At 41.8% G+C, this 5369-nt stretch overlaps 1 long non-coding RNA gene across 1 annotated transcript; it reads left to right on the top strand.

The window, feature by feature from the left end:
* The first annotated feature begins 2159 nt into the window (after positions 1 to 2159).
* Positions 2160 to 3605, top strand: LOC143664681 (uncharacterized). The gene is made up of 3 exons (XR_013166574.1): positions 2160 to 2275; positions 2615 to 2748; positions 3502 to 3605. It is a non-coding gene; the product is annotated as an uncharacterized LOC143664681 (long non-coding RNA).
* Positions 3606 to 5369: the final 1764 nt, after the last annotated feature.

Raw genomic sequence — 5369 nt, forward strand, 5'->3', positions numbered from 1 at the left:
TGATTCCACCATCTTATTGGTTTTATTTTATTTGTCAGATCTATATATCCTATTCCCTCTTTCTCTTTGTATTCTTTAAATTACCCTTAGTGGTGCTCTTCAATTCTGCACCCTCCTCCATACTTCCCTCTCTTGTCTTTTTTTTTCAGCTGGCAGAACTCCTTTTAGTATTTCTTGTAGGGTCGGTCGCTTGTTGACAGATTCTTTCAGGACTTCTTTGTGAAAATGTTAATCTCTCCCTCAATTTTAAAGGATAATTTGGCTGGGTACAGAATTCTTGGCTGGAAGTCCTTCTCTTTCAGGATCTTGAATATATCATACCACTGCCTTCTTGCCGCCAGGGTGCTAGTTGAGTAGTCTGAACTCAGTCTTATTTGATTTCCCTTGCATATCATAGATTGTTTTTCTCTTGCCACTTTCAGGATTTTCTGCTTCTCTTCAGCATTTGACAGACTGATTAGTATGTGCCTTGGGAAAGGCATATTTGGACTTATTCTGTTTGGAGTTCTCTGGGCTTCTTTGACTGGTATATTAATGTCTTTTATGAGGGTTGGGAAGTTTTCCCCCATTACATCCTCTAAAACTCTTCCTAGCCCTTTACTCCTCTCTTCTCCTTCTGGGACACCAATGATTCTTATACTTATGCACTTTGTTTTGTCTATTATTTCCCTGAGTTTCCAGTCAATTTTCTCCATCTTTTTTGCCATTTGCTATTGTGCTGGTTTGAAAGGATATATGTACCCTTGAAAAGCCATGTTTTAATCAAAATCCCATTTTGTAAAGGCAGAATAATCCCTATTCAATGCTGTATGTTTGAAACTGTAATCAGATCATCTCCCTGGAGATGTAATTTAACTAAGAGTGGTTGTTAAACTGGATTAGGTGACAACATGTCTCCACTCATTTGGGTGGGTCTTGATTAGTTTCTGAAGTCCTATAAAAGAGGAAACATTTTGGAGAATGGGACATTCAGAGAGAGCAAAGCAGAATGACATAGCCATGAGTAGCAGAGTCCACCAGCCAGCGACCTTTGGAGATGAAGAAGGAAAATGTCTCCCGGGGAGCTTCATGAAACAGGAAGCCAGGAGAGGAAGCTAGCAGATGATGCCATGTTCACCATGTGCCCTTCCAGATGAGAGAGAAAGTGTGACTGTGTTTGCCATGTGCCTTCTCACTTAAGAGAGAGACCCTGAACTTCATCAGCCTTGTTGAACCAAGGTATCTTTCCTTGGATGCCTTTGATTGGACATTTCTATAGACTTGTTGTAATTGGGACATTTTCTCAGTCTTGGAACCGTAAACTAGCAACCTATTAAATTCCCCTTTTTAAAAGCCATTCTGTTTCTGGTATATTGCATTCTGGCAGCTAGCAAACTAGAACAGCTGGTTTGAGTCTTTAAAGTCAATCATCCTGTCCTCTATATCACTTATTCTTTCTTCTGTCTCTTCAAATCTGGTGTTGTGTGCCTCTAGTATGTTTTTTATTTGGTCAACAGAGTCTTTAATCTGTTTGATTTCTGCTATTTTTCTATTTATTCTTTCAAATTCCTCTTTTTGCTCTTCTACTGTCTTCTTGATCTCCTTTATGTCATTAGCTGTCCCACTTATTTTATTAAGTAGAGTTGTATGAACATCTTTGATTAGTTGTTCCAATGTCTGTGTCTCCTCTGGTGTTTTAATTTGGTCATTAGGCAGGGCTACATCTGTCTGCATTGTGATAATCTTAGCGATCTTCTGCTGTCTTCATCACATGTAAATATCTTGATTGATTTACTTTGGGAGTTGATTTCTTTCAGTAGTCTAAGGCCTTGTGTTTACAGGATGGTTGTATAGCAGGAAGCAGGACACAGGGTGGGGCACTCAGTATAGTGATTTGTTTCAGGGCAGGTCTCTGCTCAGGTTGGGGATGTTACACTGATGCTTGTGAACGTGGGTGCCCAGCAGCCAAGGAGGATGTAGCTGTGTGGGTGCACCGGTCTGGGGGACGTAAGCCTGGTGTGCACTGGTCTAAGGCATGGGACCCTTTATGCACATGCACAGAGCTGTGGCAGCAGGTTGGCATTATGCCTTCATGAATTGGGGGCAGATGTGACGTGGCTGTGCAGGTGGACACTTTCTCAGAGCTAGGAAGTGAGGCTGAGGACTGTGCACACGCGCAGTTCTAAGACTGGTGTAAAGTGCAGTTCCCAGAGCTGAATGACGTGATTGGGGGCCTGTGCGCATGCATGAGCCTGGAAGTGCCGTAAAGGGATGCGCTGAGCTCAGGGAGGGCTGGGTGAGGCTGTGGGACACTATTGGGGGGGAGGGGTGCGGGGGTAGCCTAGGTATGGAGGTTAGCGTCTGCAACCTTTATGTGCTGGCAACAGCCTGCAGGGAATAGGAAGGTGGAGGTAGTGCTCGGAAGGGGTGCAGGAGAGGTGGGTTGAGCTGCACTTGGGGTGGGGGTGGGGGGCAGGTATGTGTACTGGGGGCTGGTGGGGTGGGGTTCCTGGAGCACGGGGAATGGGAGTGGGTGAGGGGGTTCAGGTGCGTGGGGTGTGGGGTGAGTCGCAGGTGCTGGGGCTGACCCGTGAGGGTAGCACACCCAAGGAACGTGGCCTGGCTTACTTCCTAGTCCCGTGTACCCATCCGTGCACTCCCGCGGGCTCCGCTGGTCCACGCCTCCACGCCAGGCTCCAGCCTTCTGCCTCTCAGTCCCTTCGCCTCTGCAACCAGGGCTGCCACATGTGGTGCAGAAGGCTCTCCCAGGTCAGCTGCTCTCCCGAATTGCTGCCTTCCTGTCCCTTCTCCAACTTTTCCATTGAGCAGGGTTAATCTCCACCTGCTCTAGTTGGCCATCTTCCTGGAAGTCCTAGTCTGTTCGTTTTTGTGCATAATTTCTCCCTAGCTACTTTAATCTGTTCAATTATTTCCCTTATTCAGTACACTTTTTTCCTTACACTTTTCAGTTCTGATCCTCCTGTCTCACAGCTCTCAATTTAACCCCTGCCGCCCTCACCTCCACCTGTTTTGTTTTTGTTTTTGTTTTAATTCTCTCTCTTCCCCTGAGGCTTTTCTGCCTCTAGTTTCTTTCCCATTAGAATATCCCACCATGGGAAGCCAAATGGGGTCAGTCCAGAAAGGTGAGCCACTCTAGAAGAGTCTGTTTGGCATGTAGGTAGTCCAGCCAACAGAAACCGAATGGAGTGAGTGCATGGCTTGCCAACAGCTCTGCTGCTTTCTTTGTCCACACCCCCACCCAGGCCCTTTTCTGTGTGTCATTCCTCAGCGGCTCGCACTCCACCCTGGATCTCTGTGCACTTGGTTCCCTATGTCTGACATACATGGGGATCTAACTCACTGCTGTGAGTGGCTCTATTCTTTGCCCCCATGGCAGGGACCCAAGTCACTACCTCTGAGCAACTCCCAAGCCGCACGGGACTGAGAGAGGGGGAAAGAAGTGGACTGGAGGGCCTGAGATAGAAGTTTCCTACCTGATGTTTTTCTTTTTCTTTGATTCAGTGTTTGTGGAGTCCTTCTCCAGTCTGTACCTTCCTCCTGAGTTCCAAGCAAGTGAGATATGTCCTTTTTTTTTTCTATTGCATGGGCAGGCACCAGGGTTTCCAGCATGACAGGTGAGAATGAGATATGTCCTTTTATTTGCTGAATCTCCAAGGAGGTTTTTTCAAGTTTTTACATTGCCATGTTAATAACAATTCCTCTGGCAATGGATTCTTAATGCATCACCAAAAGCAAGAGCAACAACAACAAATTAGATAAACTGGATTTCATCAAAATATAAAATTTTGTGCAGCAAAGGACATTATCAAGAAAGCAAAAAAAAAAAAAAAAAAAAGACCTAAAGAATGGGAGAAAATAGTTGCAAATAATGTATCTGTTAAAGCTTTAATATCCATAATAATAAAGAAGTCCTACAACTCGACAACTAAAAGACAAACAACTCACTTAAAAATGGGCAAAGAATTTGAGTGGGCAATTTGCCAAAGAAGATATACAAATGTCCACTAAGCAAACGGAAAGATACTCAAAGCCATTGGCCATAAGGTAAATGAAAATCAAAACCCCAATCAGATGCCACGTCACACTACTAGGATGGCTATTATTTAAAAACCAAAAAGAATAAGTACCGGTGTGGATGTGGAGAAATTGGAACCCTTGTTCACGTCTGGTGGGAATTTAAAATGGTGCCGCCACCATGGAAAGAGTTTGAGAGTTCCTCAAAAATTTAAATGTAGGCCTGAGATAAAACATTTGAACTCGAAGGCTCATCACAGCATTTTTCACAATAGCCAAAAAGTGGAAACAACCCAAGTGCCTATCACCAGATTAATGGATTAAAAAAATGTGGTATAAACACACGATGGAATATTACTCAACTATAAAAAGAAACGAGATTTTGACACATACGACAACCTGGATGGACCTTGAAAACATTATGCTAAGTGAGATAAAGCGAACATAAAAGGACAAACATAGCATGAGTCCTCTTATATGAAATACTACACTAAGCAAATTCATAGAACAGAAAGCAGATTAGAGGATACAAAGAGCTGTGGAAAGGAGAATGGAGAGTTATTGCTTAACAGATACAGAGTTACTATTTTGGGGAATTAAAAAGTTTTAGTGCTAGATGGTGGTGATGGTAGCACAACACTATAAATGTGACAAATGCCATTGAATTGTACACTTAATAAAATGTTAAAATGCAAATTATAGGGTGTGTATGGTATACATACATTTATGCATACATACATACATAAATACAATAAAAAGTATAACTAAAAAATATAGTTCATAGACTTAAACGTAAGTGCTAAAATTATAATATTTTGTAAAGAAACATAGGAGAAAACCTCTGTAAGCTTGAGTGCCCCAAATTTCTTAGGATACAAAGAACATAAACCATGAATGAAAAATTAATAAATTGCATTTTATGAAAATTAAAAACTTCTGCTCTTCAAAAACTCTATCAAGAAAATGAAAATGCAATCTACAAACTGCAAGAAAATACTATATATTTGTGTGTATTTTATATATATGATAAAGGACTGATATCTAATATATATAAAGCACTCTTACTACTTTATAAGATTAGCAGTCCAATAAAAATAGGTGAAAGATTTAAACAGACAGTTCACAGAAAAAGCTATACAACTGTGCAATAAATGCATGAAAAGATGTTCAGTATGTTTGGTTATAGGTAAATGAAAATTAAAATCACAATGAGTTACTACACACCTACTAGAATGATTAAAATTAAAATTAAAAAGAGAGACCATACCAAGTGCTGGCAAAAATGAAGAGGAATTGGAACTTCCTACTTTAATGGTGAGATTGTAAAATGGTACAGCCACTTTGGAAAATAGCTT

The sequence above is a fragment of the Tamandua tetradactyla genome, chromosome 20 (genome assembly GCF_023851605.1).
Source record: "Tamandua tetradactyla isolate mTamTet1 chromosome 20, mTamTet1.pri, whole genome shotgun sequence".
Classification (NCBI taxonomy): Eukaryota; Metazoa; Chordata; class Mammalia; order Pilosa; family Myrmecophagidae; genus Tamandua; species Tamandua tetradactyla.